Here is an 11,933-nt window from a genome sequence, read left to right as displayed (position 1 = left end):
GCCTTCCTCTGTAAGGTTCCTGATCTCCATCAAGTGATAACAGGGATCTTTGGGTCAACTGAGTTCTTCAAGCCCTGCAGAGGCTAGCCCATAGGTGCTTGGGTTTTCTCATGACTGCAAATCACATAAAGAAACTATACCCAACAGTCTGTATGCCTCAAATTGGAAAAGCAGAACAGTATTAATGGCAGACCTCTTTGATCAGTCCTGGTTCACAGGAACGTTGTCCAGGAAACACTGACTTTAGACAAATGAAGGGCAAGGGAGCTTATTTTGACATTGTCTTGGGCTGTGTGCCTCATAAAAACTTCCAGCCAAGGTTATGATGAGTGTCTATATGGAAGAAAATGAGGGCCATGTGGGAGTGTTTTGGTTTTAATTCTGGTCATTGGTGTGGCGGTTGGAAGAGATGACTGGGTCAACTGGGCTTGAACTCTGGTGTGTTTCCACTTAGAGACTGAGATCTGAAACTGATCTCAGAGAAGAATTGCCATGAATTGTGTTGGGATTTTAGGAGGCCACGCATGAGAGTCGCCCTTGGAACCTGAGATCTAGGACCAGGGTGGCTTTCCACAAAGAACTGGGAATCTCAGCCTGGATATCACATGATTTTATTCTGAAAGACTTGGCAGCCATAGTTGAGAGTCAAAAGACATAGGACCTCACATTGTAGATCTCAATGGTCCTGGCTTCAAGTGACCTTTTGTCCACTCTTTGGAAAGCCTTGCCTGTGAGAGTTCTCTAGAATTTTCTTTGAAATGAACTTTCTCAACATTTAATGGTTCCTGAATAATTGTGCATCCAACGTCATCCTTGAAAAATGGCTAGATAAATACCACGAAATTTTTGAATTTTCCATGACCAGGTGGAACTGCAGAAACTTTCGATGCCCTGTTGCTTACCATGAGTGTACCAGACAGTGCCTTGATTGACAGGGTTTCATGAAAATTGTTTAGAACAGAGATGCCAGTATTTTGGAGCCTGCTGAGTAGTGGGCCTAGAGCAGTGGTGGACAGGTGTGTGATAAAACATCATGGTGGGGCCATTTGGATCTGCCATTGGCTTCCAAATGGCTTGTAACTGACAGAGTGCAGACATCAGACCCTTATATGTAAAGGCATCTTGTTATATGGCGTAGTTTCAGGGCAATGTTCAGAATCAGGTTGCTATGGACAAGGGGGCAATCTTTGAGAGATAGAAGCCTGGTTGGTGAATTTTCTTGCAGACCCTGACCCACCACACGTGACAGAAATACCTCAAGCACTGTTTCCCAGTTGAACTCCTTGTATTTTGTGAAGCATGAACCAAACTCCAAGTGCAGCAGCAAGAAACACCACGAAAAGTGGAGGATGACCAAATTGTTTCACAGTCCACACAGGGAGACACAGTTTACCTACAAAGAGAGAATTGAGCACTGCTGCCTCGTGTTCATTGGAAAATAGGAAACGATGTCCTCCAGGTGACATAGATGAAGACCCAGCTTTGAGGGTCTCACCACAAAGGAAGCTTAACTCCTGACAACAACCTATATTTCAGTGCCCAACTTCACTGGCAGTTTCTCAAAAAGTTTTAGGCAAGCAGAGCTTCATGTTTGTGGAGTGTGTACCCTGTCCTTACTTTTGGAAACTCCTATACCACCTCCAAGTTTGTGCACTCCTGAGCATTTTCGATTCCAGAAATGTAATCACAGATTTTGTAACTCTTCTACTCTAATTGTGTCTTCCTTGAGGCGAAGGTAATGACAAGGCATTGTTCTGGATGAGAGTTGGAAGATTAATTTTCCTTTTTTTCCATTTGAAATTCTGAATCCCTGACACTAACCCATATTCTACTAGACTCTGACTACTAATCCTAATATGATGGAAGAAAGTAACCCAAATAGTACATAAATACTTGCAGTTCAGAGTTGGACTTGCCTTTTGCATGATAAAGGGTAGGTGTTATAAATCTATTCAATATTTAATTGAACTAGTTCTCAATGTGTTTTTAAAGTTAACAAATATGTGAATTACGGTCTCCCATTCTCTGGAGCCTATTCAGCACATGTATTTTTATATGCACAAATAGAATCCTACAAGGTATCACACGTACATCCTTGTAAGATATATGACTTAGCAGATACAAACTGTGAGAAGTGATTACTCCTCCTAAACGCTGTTGGAACTGAAAATTCAACCTATGGGTGAGCTTCCCAGTGGAACAACATTATACATAAACCCATGTTCATTAAAATGAATGTTTTTGCATCTTTATGATATATATTTCATGATGAATTTTGATTGGCATATGTATTGCTACATTTTAATGTCTGTGTTTGTGTGTGTGTGTGTGTGTGTGTGTGTGTGTATATATGTGTGTATATATATGTGTGTATATATATATATATATATATATATATATATATATATATATACTCTCCATATTTTTAAAAATATGAAATGTATGTGTCTTATATGCACTCCCTAAATTCATTCATGTTCATGTATGTGGATTAATAATCAACTTTTCACAAGATTATTCTTAGAAATATTCATCCACCCGAAATACATATTTGTTTCCTAGTACTGAAAACTAACTTCAGTAAAAGGTGCATACAAATCCTAATATGTGTACATTAACTGACCCAGTTTAACATCAATGCATGTAGGTTCCTAAGGGACATGATGTGTATTTTGACGTTAATTTTTATTCCACACTGGTACATTACTATTTCTTCAGTTTATGCACATCATAGTATATATATTTTATTCACTAGTTAGCAAATTTATAGGCATTTGTTTCACTTTCAATCACTTCCTGCTCCAGAACACATGTATTCCTCTATGTCTCTTGACTGGTCTATTCATGAGACTTTTTTCCAAATATATTATTTTCTATTTCCATAATCAATTTTGAACCAAAACTCACACACCCTTCATGATAAACCGTAACCCTAAGATGATCGTTAGATATATAACTGGTTGGAATGAATGATTGCATATCAATATAAAATTTCTTATAAATTTTCAGATATTTATTCAATTCATTATTTAAAGTGGATCCAGTTATATTATTTATTCACAGTATGGTCTATTCATGCATTATGTCTATATTCATAGAAACAGGGTACACCTATTTGTACCCCCATACTAATTTGTAAGTCTTCAAAATATTGCTCCCAGAATTGGTGGAAGAAATACGATTGTCACCTGATCTACATACACATTTTATTACAGAAATATTCTGGACACAAAAAGCATAGGTCACACTTACAATTGTACCAAAGCGTAAATGGAAAGTGAGCATGGATTACTATAAACATCCATGTCCAGGTTGCCTAATGCTCTCAAATATCAATTCTATTTTTGACTACATATTTGTTTCTTCCTAAGATTATATATTCAACTTCAAACCTGTTGAAAATGTCTAACCCTATCACACAATTTATACTTTGCTTGATTTCCTAATGTCTCTATTGATATCTGATTTCCTATATTTTTCCCCAGTTCATCATTGTGACTGACTCTTCACATGTGCTTACATTTACATACACTCTCTACCCTAAATTCTATTGCTAAAGAACTTTTGGTCCAAATCCTATACTCACTCTTTTTTCTAAACCTACCAACTACCTTCCTAATCCTGCCGACTATCGGTTTTTGACTGGATGTTCTCTTCAACATTCAATATCCAAGGTACAAGGTCCGATGCCAGTGTATATTGATTTATCTGAGACATCTGTGCTGCACATTACTCAAAGCTAAGTATCCCACTCAAGTCCCCAATGCCCTTCTGGGCTTCAAATCTTACCTAGATTTCTGCTTTCATACTTATGTTTCACATATATACTCTTGTAAACATCGCATTTTGCCAATACCATTATTCATCCCGCAGAATTATTTGTAACCCAAATTGAACAAGTTATTAACCCTAACCATACACTGTTCCCTCAGTATAACTTACTTAAGAGCAGGGACAGTGTGGGTCTTACAATATAGGAATGTAGATGATCTTCCACCTGCTGAGAACATCAAAGATCCATGGAGAAATGATCCTTGCAGAAGATATAGGCAGCTATGTAGGACCTGAGAGAGCAATAGTCATCTTCCATGGCAAACAACCTGGTCAGGATTAATTGATGGTCTGAATCAGCCTCTCTCTTCTTAATAAAGAGAAGATGGACTGAACCAGGCCTCTGTGGAGAGCTGTTCCCTGGTGCCTATGGTTGATATACCATTCTAACTTCTGAATGTGTCACAGGATGTTGGGGCAGCCTCCATCTCATGGGAACCCTGGAAGCAACTGTTAGCACAAAGTGGTTACCAAGGCAGTGAGCATATTCTGTTCCTGAAAGAAGTGACCTCACTTCACTTCCTTGGTGATGGAATTCTCTGAACCTGGGATCCAGGAAGGAAGGCACGCAGAGCCAGTCCCACTCCCAGTTCCAGTGGGCTAACTTGTTTGCTTTTCCCAAAGACATAGTCAGTCTTTCTTGGTACCCACTGATGTGAGGATGGCCAAATGCCAGCAGAGCTCTGAAGAGGGGCCTTTCCTGAGTAAGCAGGTAGTGGCTCACCGTTGGCTCCTGACAACTTCACAGAGTTGGACAAGGAGACCAGATCTGAAACAGGACAGGCCATTTTGGGGGAACATAATATGGCCCACCAGTCAGAAGACACTCCGGATAATCACAGACCTATTTGGGGGAAGGAAGTGCCTTTGCCGTTGTAGGTGTGAGTTTGTGGTTTTTTCTCATGTTCTGAGAATAGGTAGGAAAGGTGGTTTGTTTGGTTTGGAGTGGACTGTTTCTAGTAAGTCGTTTGACATGGTGAGTGTTTCTAAGTCTGTGTATCCCACTGTATCCGTGGTTGTAGACATTAGAAAAGAGAATGCATCAATGGATGTGTTGTCTCTAGTTGAAAGCTTCCCCGCATTCATACTGCCCAATTAATGAATGGACTGCAGCTTGCCTTATGGATGGGCAACATCTATTATCTTCTAAAGTTCCTGTTTTCTTCGTGAATTCTGGCCACTCTCCAGAATAGACTCATGGTTTTGTTTCCCAAATATGTAACACCACAAGGTTCTGTGACATGGCCATGTACTGGATAGCTGAAGGGAATGGGAGCATCTAAGAAAACTCAGATTTCAGTGTGACCAGTAAAGTCTCAGTGGAGAAACCCTTCTTTGGGCCATTTGCTTACTTCTATTTCTATTACCCTGAATGTCAGGAAGGTCTTTGCCTCAGGCCACCCCTTTGTGTAGCCTGAAGAAAACTGTTTTCATATGGAAATGTATGGACATCACCAGTGGCTCTTTGCTTAATTGATTTGGATTGGGATGTGTCTGAATCAGCCTCTTGTCCTTGTATGAGGTTGTGGCTTAGATTCTCAGCACCTGATGCATCTAAAGAAAGATCCCATGTGTTTCCAAAACTAAAATGGCCAAAAGAGCAGTCATTGTGGGTGAATATTTTTGCCCTCTTGTTTTAGGTTCCTGACCTCCATCAAGTGAGAATAGGGATCCTTTGGGTCAAATGAGTTCTTGAAATCCCTGCAGAGGCTAGCCCATATTTGCTTGGGTTTTCTCATGACTCCAAATCACATAAAGAATCTATACCCTACCGCCAGTAGGCCTCAAATTGGAGAAGTGGAACACTTTAACAGCAGGAATATTTGATCATTCCTGGTTCACAGGAAGAGTGTCCAGGCCATCATGATTTTAGGCAAATGAGGGGCAAGTGAGCTTATTTGGACACTACCTTGGGCTCATAGAAACCTCCAGCTAGAGGTTATGATGAGTGTCTACATGGAAGAAGATGATGGCCCTGTGGGAATGTTTTGATTTTAATTGTGGTCATTTTTTGGCGGATGGAAGGGATGACTGGGTCCACCTGGGCTTGAACTCTGGTGTGATTCCTTAGAGACTGAGTTCTGAAACTGACCTCAGAGAAGTATTGCCATGAATTGTGTTGGGATTTTAGGAGGCCACGCATGAGACTCACTCTTGGAAACTGAGATCTAGGCCCAGGGTGGTTTCCACAGAGGCCTGAGAATCTCAGCCAGGATATCACATGATTTTATTCTGAAAGACTTAGCAGCCATATTTGAGAGTCAAAACACACATGGACCTCACATTGTAGATGTCAATTGGCCTGGCTTTAGGAGACCTTTTGGCAACTGTTTGAGAAGCATTGACTGTGAGAGTTCTCCAGAGCTTTCATTGAAATGAACTTTCTCAACTCTTAATGGTTCCTGAATGAATTGAAACCCACAGTGCCTCTAAATTCACCCTTGAAAAATTGCTAGATAAATACCATGAAATTTTTGAAATTCCCATGACCAGGTGGCACTGCAGAAACTTTTGATGTCCTGTTGCTGATCATGTGTATACCAGACAGTGCCTTGTTTTTGACTGGGTTTCATGAAAATCCTGTAGAACAAGAGAAGCCAGTAATTTGGAGCCTGCTGAGTAGGGGGCCTAGAGCAGTGTTGGGCAGGTGTGTGATAAAACATCATGGTGGGGCCATGTGAATCTGCCATTGGCTTCCAAATGGCTTGTGACTGATATAGTGCAGACATCAGACCCTTATATGTAAAGGCATCTTGTTAAATGGAGAGTTTTCAGGGCAATATTCAGAATCAGGTTGCTATGGTTATTGGGGCAAGCTATGTGGGATAGAAGCCTGGTTGGTGCATTCTCCTGCAGACCCTGACCCACCACACGTGAGAGAACTCCCTCCAGCACTGTATCCCAGATGAACTTTTTATGTTTTGTGAAGCAAATACCAAATTCCCAGTGCAGAAGCAAGAAATACCACGAAAAGTGGAGGATGACCAAATGTCTTCACAGTCCCCACCGGGAGACACTTAGCTTCCAATGGACACAGTTTAGCTACAAAGAGAGAATTGAGCACTGCTGCCTCATGTTCATTGGAATATAAGAAACCATGTCTTTCGGTCACATAGATGCAGACCCAGCTTTGATGGTCTCACTACAAAGTAAGCTAAAGCTCATGACAACAACATATATTTCAAGTGCCCAACCTCAGAAGCCGTTTCCCAAGAATTCTTAGGCCAGCAGAGCTCCTTGTTTGTGGAGTGTTTACCCTGTCCTTTACTTTTGGAAACTCCTCTACCACCTCCAAGGTTGTGAACTCCCGAGCATATTCCATTCCATATTCGTATTCATAGATTTTCACACTTTTCTACTCTAATTGTGTTTTACTTGGGGCGTAGGTAATGTCAAGGCATTGTTCTGGATGTGAGTGGGAAGATTTTTGTGTAGCACATATTTACATACACATTGGATTCATTTTTCAATTTCCATTTGAAATACTGAATCCCTGACACTATAACCCATACCCTACTAGTCTCTGACTAATAATCCTAATATGATGGTGAAAAATAAGCCAAAAAGAGAAGAAACACAAGCAGTTCAGAGGACGCATGGTGTATAGTTGGAATTGCCTTTTGCATTATATAATGTAGGAGTTATAAGTCTAGTCAATTTTTTGTTGAAATAGTTCTACATGTGTTTTTAAAATTAGCAAATATGTGAATCCCTATCTCCCTTTCTCTGTAGCCTATTCAGCACATGTATTTTTATATGCACATATAGAATTCTACCTGATATCACTCGTATACACTTGTGAGGTGGCTGAATTGGTAGATGCAAATTGAGAGAAGAGATCACTCCTCCTAAACGCTGTTGGAACTGAAAATTCAACCTATGGGTGAGCTTCCTAGTTGAAAAACATTATACATGAATCCATGTTCAGTAAAATGAATATTTTTCGATCTGTGGATTATATACATTTCATGATGAATTTCTATTGGCATATATATTGCTACTTTTTTTTCTTTTATTGGTTGCTCAAAACATTACAAAGCTCTTGACATATCATATTTCATACATTAGATTGAAGTGGGTTATCAACTCCCATTTTTACTCCAAATACAGATTGCAGAATCACATTAGTTACACATCCATATTTTTACATAATGCCCTATTAGTTACTGTTGTATTCTGCTACCTTTCCTATACTCTACTATCCCCACTCCCCTCTCTTCCCATCTTCTCTCTCTACCATACCTACTCTAAATCATTTCTCTCCTTGTTTATTTTCCCACAACCTCTTATATGTAATTTTGTGTAACAATAAGTGTCTCTCTCCATTACCATGCAATTTCCCTCTTCTCTCCCTTTCCCTCCCACCTCATGTTTCTGCTTAATGTTAATCTTTTCTTCATGCTCTTCCTCCCTGCTCTGTTCTTAGGTGCTCTCATTATATCAAACAAGACATTTGGCATTTGTTTTTTAGGGATTGGCTAGCTTCACTAACCATAATCTGCTCAGTGCCATGCATTTCCCTGCAAATTCCAAGATTTGGTCATTTTTTAGTGCTGCGTAATTCTCCATAGTATATAAAAGTCACATTTTTTTATCCATTCATCTATTGAAGGGCATCTGGGTTGGTTCCACAGTGTAGCAATTGTGAATTGTGCTGCTATGAAAATCGATGTGGCAGTATCCCTGTAGTATGCTCTTTTAAGGTCTTCAGGGAATAGTCCGAGAAGGGCAATAGCTGGATCAAATGGTGCTTCCATTCCCAGATTTCCCAGGAATCTCCATACTGCTTTCCAAATTGGCCGCACCAGTTTTCAGTCCCACCAGCAATGTACAAGAGTACCCTTTTCCCCACATCCTCGCCAGCACTTGTTGTTGTTTGACTTCATTATGGCTGCCAATCTCACTAGATTGAGATGGTATTTTAGGGTGGTTTTTATTTGCATTTCTCTTACTGCTAGAAATGGAGAGCATTTTTTCATGTACTTGTTAATTGATTCTATGTCCTCCTCTGAGAAGTTTCTGTTCAGGTCCTTGGCCCATTGGGTTATTGGTTATCTTATTGTCTAATTTTCTGAGTTCTTTGTATACTTTGTATTCTCTGGATATTAGGGCTCCATGTGAAGGGTGAGGACTAAAAATTTGTTCCCATGATGTAGGCTCCATATTTACCTCTCTTATTGTTTCTCTCTTTAAGAAAAAAAATCAGTTTAAATAAGTCCCATTTGTTGATTCTTATTATTAACTCTTGTTCTATGGGTGTCCTATTAAGGAATTTGGAGCCTGACCACACAATATATAGATCGGAGACAACTTTTTATTCTATCAGACGCAGAGACTCTGATTTGAATCTAGCTCCTTGATCCACATTGAGTTAACTTTTGTGCATGGCGAGAGGAGGGGATTCAGTTTCATTTTGTTTCATATGGATTTCCAGTTTACCCAACTCCATTTGATGAAGATGCTATCCTTCCTCCATTGCAGGCCATTAGCTCCTTTATCAAATATAAGACAGTTGTAGATTTTTGGATTAGTCTCTGTGTCCTCCATTCTGTACCATTGGTCCACCCGCCTGTTTTGGTACCAGTACCATGCTGTTTTTGTTATGAATGCTCTGTAATATAGTTTGAAATCTGGTATCACTATACTGCCTGATTCACACTTCCTGCTTAGAATTGCTTTTGCTATTCTGGGTCTTTTATTTTTCCATTTGAATTTCATGATTGCTTTATCTATTTCTACAAAAAAAAATCCTTTGGGATTTTGATTGGCATTGTATTAAACCTATAGAGAACTTTTGGTAATATAGCAATTTTGATGATGTTAGTTCTGCCTATCCATGAACAGGGTATATTTTTCCATCTTCTAAGATCTTATTCTATTTCTCTTTTTAGGGTTCTGTAGTTTGCATTATATAAATCTTTCACCTCTTTTGTTAGGTTGATTCCCAAGTATTTAATTATTTTGAGGAAATTGGGAATGCAGTGTTTTGACTCATTTTTGTTTCAGAAGTTTTGTCGCTGATATACAGAAATGCCTTTGATTTATGAATGTTGATTTTATATCCTGCCACATTGCTGCATTCATTTATTAGTTCTAGTAGTTTTTTCTGTAGACCCTTTTGGGTCTTCTATGTATAGAATCATGTCATCTACAAATAGTGATAATTTAAGTTCTCCTTTTCCTATTTTTATGCCTTTAATGTCTTTCATCTCTCTAATTGCTCTGGCCAGTTTTTCGAGAACTATATTGAATAGAAGTGGTGATAGAGGATATCCCTGCCTTGTTCCAGATTTTAAAGTGAATGACTTCAATTTTTCTCCATTCAGAATGATGCTAGCCTGAGGCTTAACATAGTTATCTTTTACAATGTCGAGGTAAGTTCCTGTTATCCCTAGTTTTTAAAATGTTTTGAACATAAAGGAATGCTCTACTTTGTTGAATGGTTTTTCTTCGTCTATCAAGATGATCATATGGTTCTTATCTTTAAGTCTATTGATGTTGTGAATAACATTTATTGATTTCCATATATTGAAGCCTCCTTGCATCCCAGGGATGAATTCAAGTTGATCATGGTGCACAATTTTTTTGATGTGCCTTTGTATCCAATTCGCCAGAATTTTAATGAGGATTTTTGCATCTAGGTTCATCAGAGATATTGGTCTGTAGTTTTCTTTCTTTGAGGTGTCTTTGTCTGGTTTCAGAATCTGGGTGATGTTGGCCTCATAGAATGAATTTGGCAGAGCTTCCAGTTTTTCTATTTCCTGAATAACTTGAAAAGTATTGGTATTAATTCTTCTTTAAAGGTTTTGTAAAACTCTGCTGTATACCCATCCGGTCCTGGGCTTTTCTTGGTTGGTAGTCTTTTGATTGCTTCTTCTACTTCATCCATTGATATTGGTCAGTTTAAATTGTGTGTTTCCTCCTGACTCAGTCTGGTCAAATCATATGACTTAAGAAATTTATCGATGTCTTCACTATTTTCTATTTTATTGGAATACAGTTTTTCAAAATAATTTCTAATTTTCTTCTGTATTTATGTAGCATCTGTTGTGATATTGCCTTTTTCATCCAGTATGTTAGTAATTTGAGTTCTCTCTCTTCTTCTCTTCGTTAGCATGGCTAAGGGTCTGTCGATCTTATTTATCTTTTTGAAGAAGCACCTTTAATTTTGTTAATTTTTTTCAATAGTTTCTTTTGTTTCAATTTCGCTATGATTTTAATTATTTTTTCCTTCTGCTACATTTTCTGTTGTTTTGCTCTTCTTCTTCTAGGGCTTTGAGATGAAGTGTGAGCTCATTTGTTTGTTTGGTTTTTTTTTTTTCTATTTTGAGGAATGACCTCCAGGCGATGAATTTACCTCTTAAAACTTCTTTTCATTGTGTCCCATAGAATCTGATATGTTGTGTCTGTATTTTCATTTATCTCTAAGAATTTTTTGATTTCCTCCTTTATGTCTTCTGTAACCCATTGATCATTCAGTAACATATTCTTCATTTTGCATGTGATGTATGATTTTTTCTTCCTTCTTTATCATTGGTTTCCAGGTTCATTCCATTATGATCACAAAAAATTCATGGTATTATCTCCACCCCTTTATATTTACTGAGGGTTGCCCTATGGCATAACATATGGTCTATTTTTGAGAAGGATCCATGTGCTGGTGAGAAAAAAGTATATCCACTTGATGATGGTTGATATATTCTATATATGTCAGTTAAGTATAGGGTATTGATTGTGATATTGAGTTCTATAGTTTCTTTATTCAACTTTTGTTTGGAGGATCTGTCCAATGGTGAGAGAGGTGAGTTGAAGTCACCCATAATTATTGTATTGTGGTCTATTTGATTCTTGAACCTGAGGATAAATTGTTTTATGAACGTCGCAGCACCATTATTTGCTGCGTGAATATTGATAATTGTTATGTCTTGTCGGTGAATGGTTTCTTTTAACAGTATATAAAGTCCTTCCTTATCCCTTTGATTAAATTAGTCTTGAGGTCGATTTTATTTGATAGGAGGATGGCCACCCCTGCTTGCTTACGAGGACCGTGTGCATGGTATAAATTTTCCCAATCTTTCACCTTCAGCCTGTGTATGTCTTTT

The sequence above is a fragment of the Callospermophilus lateralis genome, unplaced genomic scaffold (assembly GCF_048772815.1).
Source record: "Callospermophilus lateralis isolate mCalLat2 unplaced genomic scaffold, mCalLat2.hap1 Scaffold_72, whole genome shotgun sequence".
Lineage (NCBI taxonomy): Eukaryota > Metazoa > Chordata > Mammalia > Rodentia > Sciuridae > Callospermophilus > Callospermophilus lateralis.
The sequence above is the reverse complement of the archived record's forward strand: the minus strand, read 5'-3'. Positions refer to the sequence as shown.